The sequence below is a fragment of the Canis lupus genome, chromosome 18 (assembly GCF_011100685.1).
Source record: "Canis lupus familiaris isolate Mischka breed German Shepherd chromosome 18, alternate assembly UU_Cfam_GSD_1.0, whole genome shotgun sequence".
Taxonomy (NCBI): domain Eukaryota; kingdom Metazoa; phylum Chordata; class Mammalia; order Carnivora; family Canidae; genus Canis; species Canis lupus.
This window is the reverse complement of record NC_049239.1, coordinates 10,257,674-10,274,015: the sequence shown is the minus strand read 5'-3', so window position 1 is coordinate 10,274,015 and position 16,342 is coordinate 10,257,674. Positions and strand designations below refer to the sequence as shown.

The 16,342-nt window shown below is 39.4% G+C and overlaps 2 long non-coding RNA genes across 3 annotated transcripts in view; one reads left to right on the top strand and one right to left on the bottom strand.

The window, feature by feature from the left end:
* The window catches only part of LOC111090876, a 19,254-nt gene extending 16,593 nt beyond the window's left edge, over nucleotides 1-2,661 (top strand). Inside the window, exons 2-3 of the long non-coding RNA XR_005373122.1 lie at nucleotides 1,146-1,229; nucleotides 1,795-2,661. This is a non-coding gene — a long non-coding RNA (uncharacterized LOC111090876). The remainder of the gene's footprint in view (nucleotides 1-1,145; nucleotides 1,230-1,794) is intronic.
* Nucleotides 1-16,342, bottom strand: part of LOC111090877 — a 25,437-nt gene that overhangs the window by 2,456 nt on the left and 6,639 nt on the right. For both annotated transcript variants that reach the window (XR_005373124.1, XR_005373123.1), the window contains exons 2-3: nucleotides 2,566-2,661; nucleotides 1,859-2,156 (exon numbers count right to left, since the gene is read on the bottom strand). This is a non-coding gene — a long non-coding RNA (uncharacterized LOC111090877). The remainder of the gene's footprint in view (nucleotides 1-1,858; nucleotides 2,157-2,565; nucleotides 2,662-16,342) is intronic.

Below are 16,342 nucleotides of genomic sequence, written 5' to 3'. Positions count from 1 at the left end.
TGACTGAGCCACCCGAGTGCTCCACCTTTTAATCTTAAAATAATTCTGAATGTTTTAGAAGAAAAATAACTTTTTAAAAATATATATAATACATAGCTTTAATTTAACATTTATTTAATTTAATTTCCATGTGTAATGGGGATGCTTCCAGATATATATCCTTTGAATACAATTACATATTTTAATTTTCTAGATAAATGGCCTATGAGCTTCTATTTATACTTTTGGCCCAGGCTCCCAAATGTCAGAGATAGGCCTACAGCAATTAGCAGATTGCTCTCTACCCGCAACATGTGAACACACATTTTCCCACAAAAGCTTTAAATCTTACTTCTGATAATTCTTAGTGATTAAGTAAAAATTTTTCATTTCCATTGCTTTGATTACTAGTGAAGGTGATCTTTTCAAATAAATGTTAACTAGTCATTTATAACTTCTCCTGAGGTAATTTATCTCTTCTTTCACTTGGCCTACTTTACACTTGATTTTAGCCAAAAGGCCAAGAAGCGATACACTTGGCCCACTTTAAATTTAAAGCATTAACATTTTTCTGACTGATTTGTGTGAGCACATTACATATTAAAGATACTCACCCTTAGTCATACTTCTTGCAAATATTCTCCAAACTATTGATTATTTTAAGTGTTTGTTTATATTTTTATATACACAAAATTCTAATTTGTATATAGTTATATCTATCCATATTTTCTTTTGTGATTTCTCTTACAGATTTTATGTTTCAAATACCCTTTCCCACTCAGATAAATATTAATCTTAATTTTCTTCTAGTATTTTCACTTTTTAAACACAATCTACTAATGTACCTGGAAGTTATTTGGGCTTGACATAAGGTCTGATTTGCATTAATTTTTTTCCATATAGCTATCTAAATTTCCACAAAAAAAATGAGAGAATCTAATCTCTCTCAATGACTTGCAGAATTTCCTTTATTGCGTGTTGACTTTTAGAGTTTGCTTCCACAAAAATATATATTTTCCTCCATTCATCTCTGAGTCTATTCTTGAGCCACATTAACTAATTATTGCAGAGATATAATATTCTAAAGTTCTCAGAAGATTATCCCTTTGCTTTCCATTAATCTTCTTTTCACACTTTCTCCCATTCTCATCTTTCTATTCTTGCAGGTGATGTTTGGAAGGAATCATTCCTCAACTTGCTGGGCTACCCCAACCGAAAGAAAAACTGAAACCAGAGACCACCTGGTATAGGTATGGGAGAGGGTAATCACTAAAAATAATTCTAAGTCTATTTAGTACCAGCTGCCAATTTACTCCAAGTTTACTTCTAATTCTAAAATCAGTCTCTACTGATACTGTCAGTATCCACAACTCTTTTGTTATGCATTGGAAAGAGCATAGCTTGTGGTCAATGGACCGCCACATGGTATGGACCACTACATGGTGTGGGCCACCACGTGGTACGGATTACCACATTGACCTTAGACAAACTATTTAACTTCTCTGAACCTCAGCTTCAGTATCTGGAAGTAGAAGTGGGTAAAGCCAACCTCACGGAACTGTTGGGAAAATGAAAAGATCATGTAGGTAAAGCAGCCAGCATGAGGCCTGGCATATGGTGAGTGCTCTTGAAATGTGAGCTTCCTTCCTTTTTAGCATTCTTGCTATGCTACTCCTAGAGCATGCTCCTAGTCCTTCTCTGTACCTTTCAAGGCATTTGGGTGTCTTTACAAAGATAGATTCTGCTATGGTTTAAATGGATACATCCCCCAAAATTCATATGCTGAATTCCTAATACCCAATGTTATGGTTGTAGGAGGTGGGGCCTTGGGGAGGTGATTAGGTCATGAGAGAAGAGCCCCCCTGAATGGAATTCGTACCTTTAATAAAGAAGCCCCAGAGAGCTGCTTGCCCACCTTCTGCCATGTGAGAACATAATGAGATGTCGCCAGTCTGCAACCCAGAAGAGGACCTTCATCTACAACCAACCAGGCTCGATGGGTGAACTTGAACTTGAACTTGATCTTCCCACCACCATAACCCGAAGAGGTAAATTTCTGTGATTCATAAGCCACCCAGTCCACCTTATTCTGTTACAGCAGCTGAACAGACTGACAGATTCTAAGATTGATTCCTCAGAGCACTCAAGAATGTCATGTGGACTGACCTCTGAGCTATCTGTAGGATGAAAGAAAAAAGTCAACTTTCAGTTTTTGTGGAGTCCTGAGGCACCCTCTTTGTTTCACTGTCAGGACCATTCAGCCAAGTTCTTGCCTACAAAGATCCTTCTGCCAGACGCAGGGAAGTATAAATATTTTCAATGATTCAAGCCAGCGTGTCAACATGTTCTTCAAATCTTTCTACATGCACATGTACTTTTTAATTATTAACAAGATGGATCATCCTCAGCAAGAGAGAGAAAGTAACTACCCTGGATGAATATCCCAGAACTGACCCTACCTCAGAACAGTTTCCTTTTTCCATGAGGGTTATTATTCCAACCCGACCTTGGCACAAGCCCACATCCTGTTCCAGAACAGCCACAGCACACTCAGCCTTGACCCAAGCTGTGTTGCCCGCTTGTTACCTTGGAGCTGCACTCCATGCTGGCCCCATCTCCCTCATCCAGGCCTGCTCTAGCATTTCCTTCTCAGCAAGACTGTGAAGTAAATGGTTTCTGCCTCTGTGGTATAATAAAAAATTTTTAATTAAAAAAAATTTTTTTTAATTTATTTTTGTCCCTGATTCCTAGCACAGAGCTCCTAAAATCCTTGGAATCTACTGTCTTTTGTGTGCTCATGAGGTCTCCCCCGGGGGAGTAGGGGGGGGCTGGTCACCAGAAAAAACAACCACATGATTAGAGGGTTAGAACTTTCAATCCGCTCCCTCCCACCAACCTCTAGGGAGGAGAGAAGGCTGGTGATGAAATTCAATCACCCATGGCCAATGATTAAATCAATCGTGCCCATGTAACAAAACTTTCATAAAAATTCCTAAACAGGAGAGTTCAGGGAGCTTCTGGGTGGGTGAGCACACCAATGTGGTGGGAGGCTGGTGCATTTGGAGAGGGCATGGAAGCTCGGCAACCCTTGTCCCATACCTTGCCATATGCATCTCTTTCATTTGGCTCTTTTGAGTTGTACCCTTTATAATAAACTGTAATAATAAGTAGAGTACTTTCCTGAGTTCTGTGAGTTATATGGTGAATTATCAAAGTTGGGGGAGGGGTGGTCATGGGAATCCTCAAATATGTAGTTGGCTGGGCAGAAATGTGGGTCACCTGGGTACCCTACTTGCAGCTGGCATCTGAAGCAGGGTTAGTCTTGTGGGACTGGGTTCTTTAATTTGTGGGATTTGACACTAATTCCAAGTAGATGGTATCCAAATTGAACTGAATTGGACACCTAGTTGGTGTCAGAGTATTGGAGAACTGGTGTAGAAAAATGACACATATTTGTTGTCAGAAGTGGTGTCAGAAAACATCACACACTCCCAAACTCCCTACCCCAACCCCTGCACCCCAAGTACCATCTAACCTTAACTGTGTTCCTTGGATCCCCTAAAGTACTCCAAGAATTTCATGAATCTTAAATCCAAAACAGGCCCTAAGCTATGAAACTGTCCCTTTCTCCTCTCATCTTCCCTGCTCACCACCACAAGAAATGTCTATATTCTAGGTCTTGGGCCTTTCCATGTCTGTGCCTTTGACCACCTGGAATGTTTGCCTTCTTTTCCTATAAATTTGAAATCCAGCTCAAATGCTTTCTTAAAGTCTTACCACATCCCTCCATCAAATGTCATCTTTCTCTACTTTGGAATAATTAATCTCTACCTCTATCTATATGCTTTAAAGACATGTCACTTTCTATCTTATGGTACAGTTTTCTGATGTTCATCATTCATTTTCCCTACTAGACTATAAACCCTTTGCTAACAAGGAACTCACACCCAAGTCAGAGAGATATATTGTGATCCTAGCTTGAATTACCTTTGTATTCACAACCTGGTTTGGTGTTTGGCTCTTAGTACTCACAGAATAATTTCATGAATGAGGCAAACTCCAAAGTGCTATATGAAACTATCAGCCTCAAGAGAATGATCACGGAACATGTGCAAAATCTGAAGTAAAAGGTCTGTTCTTTTCTACACATGAGACTTGTATCCATCAGGGTTCTCCAGAGAAGCAGAACCAATAAGATATAGAGAGAGAGAGAAAGACAGAGAGATGTAAGAAGAGATTTATTTTAGGAATTGGTTTACTTGATTATGCAGGCCAAGATGTCCCAAGATGTACCCCCCACTAGGAGTGGGGAATGTAATTCAGTCCAGGTCCAAAGGCTAAGAATCAGGGAAACAATGGCATAAGTCCCAGTCTGAGTCCAAAAACCCAAAAGCACCTATATCTGAATGAAGGAGAATTAAACATCTCAGCTCAAAGAGCAAATATGCCCTTCCTCTGTCTTTTTGTTTTATTGCCCTCAGTGCTTTGGGTGATGCCCACCTGCATTCATGACAGCAATTTTCATTCATCAGTCTACTGATTCAAATGCTAATCTCTTCGTGAAATACCCTCACAGACACACCCAAAATAATGTTTTACCAGCTTACACTGGTATTCCTTAGCCCAGTCAAGTTGAAACATAAAATTAACCATCATAGGGCTCATGGAGAAGGAAATCAAACCTTTTCAACTATGCTTACTACTCAATTTATTTTTTACCCAGAATTTTGGTTCAAGACCAAAGAATCTGGAATCTGAATCAACATGTAAAGAATAAAAGAAATCACTGAGGTCTTTCCTCCTAGTAAGTTGATTATTGCTTTTCTGTCATTTGCTCCTAAACCTCAAAAGCTTCAGGCCAGGCCGAATTCTAAGAGCAAATATAAACTGTTTTTTTGAACCTGCAAACCACAAACCAACTTGTGTGGTTAGACAACCTCCAATATCAATTATCTGATGATTTGGGAAGCAGTGAAAACTGTTTCACCAATATTTGGTGACTTATACTTTCCAAAAGAAGTTACAAATAGAAAATGTGCATGCTTTCAAGCAATGAAATGTAGCAAATACCACCATACCCATCATCCCTGAAGACTGAACATGATCCCCTTCTCTCTCCATATGGAGAACTATCACAGCTCCAGGGAAATGTTTTTCCTCTAAACTCAACAGCTGATGAGAAGCTCTGAAGAAGAGAAACAAGAAAGGAACCAAAAGGAAGACCTGAACACTGATCTACATTAAACTGACTCAACTAAATATATGGTGAGACTCACCTGCTATACTTACTTCACTATGCAGGGGATGCTTCCATTTTATTGCTGTAGTAAATTCAAACCAGAAAGCAACATAATATTGGCATTTCAATCAAGAAGTCTCAGATAAATACACACGCACACACATGCAAGCACACAGTCTTACATGCATATTCCCTGCCCAACCCACTCAGCTCTGTGTGTTGAAAGCTTTATGAAAGAAAGCCTGGAGGACATCCAGAGATTGCTGACAAGATTCAAAGGGATGGCATTTTACAAATCCTTATAAAAGAACTGGGAGCCCTTGCCAATGGGAATTTGAAATATGTTCCTTTGCTCCTTTGGTGGTACAGAAGAAAAAAGTCATAAACAACTCGCCAAGAATATACATTCCCACAGAACACATCACCCTCAAGCTAAGTGCCCACTGTCCTCTCTTCTATAAGCACTAGGAATCAGTGACGTTACTGAGATAATACAGACCTGCGTGGCACCTTCAATCCCTTGGCAAATTATGGAACAGGGCTATGTCACTTTAGCTACTGAAATAAGGAAGTAGACTGACACTACCAAATAAGCATGTGCAATGCAGGGGTAAAAGAAATGGGGCGATATTTCAAGTCCTTGGGAAGTGACAAATTTTATGTTAAGCCACATCTGCAGGGCACCATATGATATTTCTTCAAGGTACAGGCATTGCATGAAGGTAAACTATGCTGTACACATTGGTATAAGCTGTTTATATTCCATCAGCTTTCTTGCCAGAGGAAAGTAATAGGGGTTCTCTGTATATATGCCAGATGAATTTTATTATTCTTTAGAAAGAAGCCACAGCTTATTTCTAAAAAAATTATTAAATCATCAGCTTTTTAATGAAATGGAATTGTCTGCACTGATCTTCCAAATAAAAGATGCTCTTTCATAGAAAATGACTGTCCCGGAATAGGAGAATTAATTCAACCACGGGCTTCAGAAGTTGTAGAAAGGCAAGAAAACCAGTATTTATTGATCAAAATGCCAGGTACTGAGCAGGTACTTGCTGTGTGACTTCGCTAATATCAATCTATAAGACAAGAACGATTACTCCCATATCAGGGATGAGAAAATTCCAAGAGGCCAGATTACTTGCCCAGAGACACAATGCTAAGAATTGATAGAAACAAGATTTGAAAATCTAGGTCTTACTAAAACCTAAGCTCATTCAAATGCCCTATGTTAATTCCTGACCTGGACAAAGTTAGCCTAGATAATCTTGCCCTGGCTTTTCAAGCCAAAATTAAATATAAGTAAGTCACCTGTAGTAAGTAGGTCACCTGTCAACCAATAGGTGCTAATACCCATATATGTTGGGTAATTGGTGGCATGCACTGTACATCTCATGCATATAGATGATATGCCCTAATATAATTGCTGTTAGCAAAACATAAGGCTCGCTGGTCAAAAATACAGTCAAAACTTTTTTTTTTAAATACTTTATTTGAGAGAAAGAGAGCATAAACTGGGGGAGGGTAAAAGGGAATGGAGAGAAAGAGGGAAAGAATCTCAAGCAGAGTCTGCACTGAACACAGAGCTCAACTTGGGGCTCAATTTCATGACCTTGAGATCCTGACCTGAGCTGAAACCAAGAGTCAGACACTTAACTGACTGAGCCACCAACACACCCCAAAATAATTTGTTTAAAAGAGCAAATTGGGAAGCTAAGGATCATTGAATTCATGCTTATATTTATTCATTCAACAAATATTTATTGAGTACCTAAGACTATGCGCTGCTCTAGTCCCTGGGGATATGGCAGTAAACAAATCATATAGCATTTCTAGTCTTATAGATCTTACATTCTAATGGTGAGGATAGGTAATAAATAATATCTTTACTATGGAGAAACTTGGCAAACACTACCTTAATCAAATACGGAAGGTTAACATCACCAATAATGTGTGGATGTCATTTATGCCCTGATATGATGTGATAAAAAGGGCATTTCACCTCTGTGGTACTCTTTCAAAACTCCAGTTATGAGAAAACATCAAGGAAACTCATTTGGGGGCATTCTATATGATATCTAGCCAGTACTCCACAGAGCTGTCAAGGTCGTAAGAAACAAGTAAATTTATACACATATGGAAACTAAACACACTCCTGAACAACCGATGGGTCAAAGAAGAAATCAAAAGGGAAATCAAAAACATCTCTAAACTAATGAAAATGAGAACAAATATGCCAAAACAGCACACTAAAAGGATTATACACCATGATTAAGTGAGATTTCTCTCTGGGATTCAAGGATGGTTGAACATACACAAATCAATAAATGTGATACACCACATTAATAGAATGAAAAATAAAGATCATATGATCATCTCAACAGATGCAGAAAAAGTATTTGGCAAAATACAAAACCTTTCATGTTTTAAAAAAAAAGAACCTCAGCAAATTGGATATATAAGAAACATAACTCAACACAGTAAAGGTCATATACAACAAATTCACAGCTAACATCATACTCAACAACGAAAGGTTGAAAGCTTTCTCTCTAAGATCAGGAACAAGGCAAGGGTGCCCACCATCACCACTCTTACTCAACATAGTACTAGAAGTCCTAGCTACAGCAATCAGACAAAATTTAAAAATTAAAGGCATTTAAATTGGAAAGGAAGAATTAAAACTGTTTTTATTTGCAGATGATATATTCATATACAGAGAAAATCCTAAAGATGCAACAAAAAAAAAAAAAACTATTGCAACTAATCAGTGCATTAAGTACAGTTGCAGGATATAAAAATCAATATGCAAAAATCAGCTTCATTTCTATGTACAATGAAATACCTTAAAAAGAAATAAAGAAAACAATCCCATTCACAATAGCATCAAAGACAATACTTAGGAATAAATTTAACCAAGGAAGGGGATACCTGGGTGGCCCAGTTTGTTAAGCGTCTGACTCTGGTTTTGGCTCAGGTCATGATCTCAGAATTGTGAGATCAAGCTCCATCTTGGGCTCCATGCTCAGCACAAAGTCTGCTTTAGATTATTTCTCCTCCCTCTCTCCCACCTCTGCATCTCTCCCCACTCTCTCTCTAATAAATAAATAAAATCTTTTTTAAAAATTAACCAAAGAAGTGAAAGATCTGTGTAATAAAAACTGTAAGATTTTGATAAATGAAATTGAAAACTCAAAAAAATAGAAAGATAACCGACGTTCATGGACTGGAAATTAATATTATTAAAATGTTGATACCTCCCCAAAGCCATCCATAGTTTCAAGGCAAGAGAAGTGTTGGCTAGGATGTAGAGAGAAGGGAACCCTTGTGCACTGTTGGCGAGAATGTAAATTGGTTCATCCACTACAGAAAACAGCATAGAGGTTCCTCAAAAAACTAAAAGTAGAACTATGATAAGATTCTGCAATCCCACCTCTGGGTATACATACAAAGGAAAGGAAAGCAGGATATCAAATAAATACCTGCATTCCCATGTTTATTGGAATATTATACACAATAGCCAAGATACAGAAACAACCTAAGTATCCATAATCCATAAATAATTATATATGAATATATATTATTCAGCCATGAGAAAGAAGGAACTCCTGTTATATGTGACAACATGAATGGACCTTGAAAGCATTATCATAAGTGAAATAAGTCAGAGAAAGACAAATACCCTATGACACCATTAATATATGGAATCTAAAAAAGCTGAACTTTTAGAAATACAGAATAGAATGGTGGTTTACCAGGGGTTGGAGATGGGGGAAGGGACTAGGAAGGTGTTGGCCAAGGGGCATAAATTTGTAGTTAGAAGATAAATAATTTCTGGAGACCTAATGTAGAACATTAGCCAAAAAAATCAACAAAAATACTCCTGAAACTAATAAGCAGTTATAACAAGCTTACAGAATATGAGGTTTATATACAAAAGTCGATCACTTCCCTATATACCAGCAATGAAAAACTAGAATTTAAAATACAAATCTCTTCTTTATCCATTCATCAATTGTTGGACACTTGGGCTGCTTCCATATCTTGCCTATTGTAAGTAATGCTGATACAAACATAGGGATGCATGTATCTCTTTGAATTAGTGTTCTTCTATTCTTTGGGTAAATACCCGGTAGTGTAATTGCTGGATCCAAACGGCAGTTCTATCTTTAACTTTTTGAGGAACCTCCATAGTGGCTGCACCATTTGCATTCCCACCAATAGTGCATGAGTGTTTGCCTTTCTCCACATCTACACCAACACTTGTTGTTTTTTGTATTATTGATTTTAGCCATTCTGACAGGTGTGAGGTGATATCCCATTGTAGTTTTGATTCACATTTCCCTGATAATCAGTGATGTTGAGCATCTTTTCGTGTGTCTGTTGGCCATCTGGATGAAAAATGTCTATTCATGTCTACTGCCCATTTTTAATTGGATTATTTGGTTTTGAGATGTTGAGTTGTATAGTTCTTTATGTCTTTTGGATACAAATCCTTTCTCAGATGTCATTTGCAAATCTCTTCATTCAGTAGGTTGCCTTTTAGTTTTGCTGTTTCCTTCATTGTGCGGAAGCTTTTTAGTTAACTTTTGCTTTTGTTTCCTTTGCCTCAGGAGACGTAGCTAGAAAAACATTGCTATGGCCCATGTCAAAGAAGTTACTGCCTGTGCTCTCTTCAAGTATTTTTATGGTCTCAGGTTTCACATGTAGTTCTTTCATCCATTTTCAGTTTATTTTTTTGTGTGTGTGGTATAAGATAGTCCAGTTTCATTCTTCTGCATGTGGCTGTCTGGTTTTGCCAACATCATTTGTTGAAGAGACGGTCTTTTCCATTGGATAGTCTTTCCTGCTTTGTTGAAGATTGTCGATATCATTGTGGGTTTATTTTTGCATTTTTCTATTCTGTTCTATTGATCTATGTACGTATTTTTGTGCCAGCACCATACTGCTTTGATTAATACAGCTTTGTAATATAACTTGAAATTTGGAACTGAGAGTCCTTCAGCTTTGCTTTTCTTTTTCTTTTTCTTTTTTTTTTTTTAAAGATTTTATTTATTTATTCATGATAGTCACAGAGAGAGAGAGAGAGAGAGAGGCAGAGACACAGGCAGAGGGAGAAACAGGCTCCATGCACCGGGAGCCCGACGTGGGATTCGATCCCGGGTCTCCAGGATGGCGCCCTGGGCCAAAGGCAGGCGCCAAACCGCTGCGCCACCCAGGGATCCCTGCTTTTCTTTTTCAAGATTGCTTTGGCTATTTAGGGTCTTTTGTGGTTCCATATAAATTTTAGGATTGTTTTTCAGGACTTCTGTACTATGTTGAATAAAAGTGGTAAGAGTAAACATCCTTATCTTGTTCCTGAACGTAGGGGGGATGTTCTCAGGTTTTCCCCATGAAGGATGATATTAGCTGTGGGTTTTTCATATATGGCCTTTATGATGTTGAGGTATGTTCCCTCTAAATCTACTCTGTTGAGGGTTTTTATCGTGAATGGATGTCGTACTTTGTCATATGCTTTTTGTGTCTATTAAAATGACATATTGTTCTTATCCTTTCTCTTATTGATGTGATGCTGATTGGTTTTCAAATATTGAACCACCTTGTAAACTGTTTGGTTGTGGTGAGTGATTATTTTAACGTATTGTGGAATTCAGTTTGCTAATTGGTTTGTTGAGAATTTATGCTTCTGTGTTCACCAGGGATATTGGCCTATAGTTCCCTTTTTTAGTGGTGTCTATCTGGTTTTGGCACCAAGGTAATGCTGGCCTTATAGTGGCCCATTTTTACAACTGATGAACTCACATGAATGTATCATTATCACCCAGGGTCCATAGTCTACGTTAGGGTTCATTCTCTTTTTTTAAGATTTTATTTATTAATGAGAACAGAGAGAGAGGCAGAGACACAGGTAGAGGGAGAAGCAGGCTCCTCACAGGGAGCCCGATGCAGGACTCGATCCCAGAACCCCAAGATCACGCCCTGAGCCAAAGACAGACGCTCAACCACTGAGCCACCCAGGCGTCCCAGGGTTCACTCTTGATGTTGTACATTCTGTGGTTTGGACAAATTTATAATGATACTTATTCATGATAAAATATACTAGTAGTTTCACTTCCCTAAAAATTCTCTGTAGTTCACCTAGTTATTCCCCTCTCCCCACTAAACTCTGACAACCACTGATCTTTTTACTATCTCCATAATTTTTCAATTGCCAGAATGTCATTATAGTAGGAAACATATAGTATGTAGCCTTTCACACTGGATTTTTCCCTTAGTAATATGCATTTAAGTCTCCTCCATATCCTTTCATGGCTTGATAGTTCACTTTTTTAAGATTTTATTTATTTATTCATGAGAGGCAGAGACATAGGCAGACGGAGAAGCAGGCTCCCTATGGGGAGCCTGATGGGGGACTCAATCCCAGGACCCCAGGATCACGACCTGAGCCAAAGGCAGATGCTCAACCACTGAGCCACCCAGGCATCATCCCATTATAGTTCATTTCTTTTGAGCAGTGAATAATATTCCATTGCCCTGATGTACCAAGTTTTCTTAACCCATTCATCTACTGAAAGACATCTTACTTGCTTCCAAGTAAAGGCCCTCCTATTACTGGGTCTCCCTAGAATTTTTAACTCTCAGAGTTATTCACACTGGGCTTCAAGAAATTTGTCAATTACAGTCCAGATTTTCCTACCCGGGCACTGGTTCCCACAGAGGTTTCTGCACTCTAGTAAATTGTAATTCTCTGTTATCTGCTGGTCTGTCTCTCCAATTTTGGGAACAGAGGTTTGCTTTGTGAGCTCACTTCTCTGACAGATCCAAGAAGAGTTGCTGATTTTTCAGTTTGTTCCGCATTTTAATTATTATTAGGATGAGGTGACAACTTCTAAGCTGCTTATGTGCCAGCCCCAAAACTGAAGTCTCTCATTTACTTTTTTTTTAAGATTTTATTTATTTATTTGAGACACACAGAGAGAGAGGGCACAAGGAGAGAGGAGAGTCAGAGGGAGAGGGGGAAGCAGGTTCCCCGCTGAGCAGGGAGCCCAACATGGAGCTGGATCCCAGGACCCGGAGATCACAACCTGAGCCCAAGGCAGACACTTAACTGACTGAGCCACCTAGGCACCCCTCTCAGCTACTTTCTGATTATAGTCATCTAGTGGGTATTTTGTGGTATCTCATTGTGGTTTAGACTGCAGCATTTGTTTTTTAGTGGTACCTAATAATGGCACATTTTACAATTTTATGGGTGAGGAAAATGAAGCATAAGAAAGTTAAGTCCAAGGTCTGCTAAAACAGCTGGTCTTTATTGACCCCAGGCACCATAACACCAGAATCCATACTCTTTTTTTTTTTTAAGCTAGACTTCAATAAAATGATAAATAACTGCACAAGTGAATATAACTTGAACTCACATTCCACAAAACATTTTTTATTTCCTAAGTTGCACGATGTAGTTTGTAATCTTACACTTGTATATGCTTCAACTTAACACATTTTTAAAACTTCTTCCCTGTCTCCATTTTTAAAAAAGATTTTATTTATTTATTCATGAGACACAGAGAGAGAGAGGCAGAGACACAGGCAGAGGGAGAAGCAGGCTCCATGCAGGAAGCCCGATGTGGGACTCGATCCAGAGACCCCAGGATCACACCCTGGGCCGAAGGCAGACACTCAACCGCTGAGCCACCCAGGTGTCCCTTCCCTGTATCCATTTTTATTCTGCTAGCCATCTTGAAGTGATATTGTTTAGTATAAATTGTGCTGCTGAATTTGGCTTCAAGGTATAACACTAATGTTATATCATTATTGGAGATGTTGTGCTTCCCAACCCCTGATGGTGTGTTTTATTCTTTAAGTGAAATTTATGCAAATTGTCTTCAAAACTCACCTTCGATCTTCTGTTTTATTTAGACGTACAATCTTTTAAATTTCATTATTCTCTACTGGTAATCTTTTTAATTAAAATATAAGTCTCATGGCATGAAGTTCACTTTTTAAAGTGTACAATTCGGGGACACCTGGGTGGCTCAGTCAGTAAGTATCTGCCTTCAGCACTGGCCAGCACCACATCTGGCTCCCTGCTCAGCAGAGAGTCTGCTTCTTCCTCTCCTTCTGCCCCTCACCCTGCTCGCTCACATGCTCTCTCTCTCTCTCAAATAAATCTGTCCATATTTCATTCCTTTTTAAGGCTGAATAATATTCCATTGTATAAATATACCACCACCTGTTTATCCATTCAGAGCCCACACTCAAACTTCTCTGTGACATTGCCCATCAAAAAACAGAGCGCAAAGCGCTGCCACTATCTGATATTGAGAATACAGGAGGAAGACCAGGTTTGATGCAGAAAGACAATGCATTTAGTTTGGACATATTAAGTAGGACTTCCTGTGGTAACTTTGGCTGCAGATATTCAGTTGTTTACAGTTAAATATGCAAGTCTAAAGCAGTCTAAAAGTCTGGGATGGACATAGTGATGAGGAGAGGGAGCGTTGAAACACCTAGAGGACATTGAAGTCATGGGACTGTATTAAAAAACACCCAGAGAGATCAGAGTGCTCTGATCTACTTGAATTTGTAGGGCTGTGCTAGATAACATATTTACCCCTAAAACTTAGTAGCTTAACAAATTAAAGTTCATTTATCCTACACACAAGGTCTTCTATAGGTCCAATGGTTCTCTAGGGAATCTCCCTCTAAGTGGTAACTCGGAGATCCAGGCTGGCTTCACCTTGTGTCTCCACCACCTTGATCCATAAGCACTAATGATTGCTGCATCAGGGGATGCAAGAGCTGGAGCTCAGGCAGGAGTCTAAACAGCTGAGGTTGGGGAGTGAAGAGCATCATTGACACAAGTCAGAGAAGAAGCAGGCAATGGTGGGTATTAGCAGTTCCACCATATTTCCTATGGGAAGCAGTCTCAAATGTCATTCCATCAAAGGGGATCTTTGAGAATCTTCTAGGCAAACTTAACTGAACAGAGGCAGGGCCTTTTCATAATTATTCACTCCTAGGTATACACAGAGGGAACTGGCTCAAGAGATCACCCCTAGGGAATGTGACCCCACCAAGACCAGGATCTTACTAGGCTCTGTGGCCTCCACAGGTCAGGGGTCACGTAGGTACAGTGCAGTGCAACCTCACTTGTCCAGAGCTGGATCTTATGGAAAGCTGGAAGCACAAATGCTGCCTCTACTAGGCCCATCTCAAAGAAACAGAAAACCACAAGAGGGAAAGAAGACCAAGGCGAGAAGGCAAGAAGGTGAACCCCATTTACCTCTGTCCCAGTACCTATCACAGTAGCTACCACCCCAACTGCCTCAGTAATTATTGCATTAAATGTGTGACACAGTGGGGAGAAAATGATTAATAACTGACTGGAGTCACTACCAATCTTTCCCTGATGAATTTTCTCTATATCTCTATGCCCCAAAATCCCCAGGGATGTTTATTAGGATCCAGCAAGGTAAGATCTGGTTGCTTTTACCTCTTGCTAACAAAGCAGGAATTCGCTAACACTCCTTGAAGCCAGAAGTCTCTGCTACTACCACCAACAACCACCACCCTACCTACCTCTGACACGTCTTAAAATCAGAAGCTGACAGCCTGTGGGAGCTCCTGGATCCTATTGTTTCCAAGGAGTTGCTCTCTAATCCCCATTACCCTCTACTCTGCTCTCATGAAAGGACAGACTAAAGCTCCCTCCATATGGCTTATACTTCTAATACATGGCCAAAGTGTAACAAATGTTTATGGGCTAAATGTTCCCTGTTAAAACTCAGGTCAGAGCAGCCTGGGTGGCTCAACAGTTTAGTGCCACCTTCAGCCCAGAGCATGATCCTGGAGACCTGGGATCGAGTCCCACATCAGGCTCCCTGCATGGAGCCTGCTTCTCCCTCTGCCTGTGTCTCTGCCTCTCTCTCTCTCTCTCTCTCTCTCTCTCTCTCTCTCTGTGTCTCATGAATAAAGTTAAAATTAAATAAATAAATAAAACTCAGGTCATATCACAACATATATACACACATATATACAACATGTGTATCTCAGATCATACCAACACCATACACACACACACACAGGATGTGTCTGTGTGTGCATTATACATATGTAATACATATTTGTTCAGGGAACAAGCTTATAAAAAGTGATCCAAAAGTTCAAAATAACAGGACATGTAAAGAAATATCAGACAAATACAAGTAAAATGGAAACAAGGATGACAATGTTGACATCAAGTATACATGGACTCAGAAAATATGTCACTCATAAGTCATCACTGGGAACCCCAAAGACCTCAAAACTAAGAGGCAAGTTAAAACTAGAAACATGAGTATGGGCAAGACCAAGAAGCCTAAGGTTCAGGGTACATGCCAAAATCAAGTAAATACACAAAATTTGAAATAAATAACTATTAAAAATATGGTTATAAAATCTAAAGGAAAAGTTTTTAGGGGATCCCTGGGTGGCCCAGCGGTTTGGCGCCTGCCTTTGGCCCAGGGCACAATCCTGGAGACCCGGGATCGAGTCCCACATTGGGCTCCCGGTGCATGGAGCCTGCTTCTCCCGCTGCCTGTGTCTCTGCCTCTTTCTCTCTCTCTCTGTGACTATCATAAATAAATAAAAATTTTTTTAAAAGTTTTTAAAAATCAGTGAAAATGATATTTTTAGTTGTAACTTCCTGTATCTTCTCTAGCCTACCCCACTTTCTCCTGTACCAACCTAATCTCTTTTTTTTTAAGATTTTTATTTATTTGTTCATAGAGACACAGAGAGAGAGGCGCAGAGGAATAGGCAGAGGGAGAAGCAGGCTCCATGCAGGGAACCCAACGTGGGACTCGATCCAGGGTCCCCAGGATCACACCCCGGGCTGCAGGCAGCACTAAACTGCTGTGCCACTGGGGCTGCCCTGTACCAACCTAACCTTAATTATTATTTAGTCTGGACTTCTAGACACAGTTCATTACTACAATAACTACAACATGGAACTGCTTAGAATATAGTGTTTGAAGAATTTTTAATGAAATTCCTTCATTTGTTTAATTTTAATGGAGGATTATACCAGGCAAAAAGGATAAAATAGTTAACTAGGACACAGTCTCTGCCTCAAAGAGCTTATTAGTC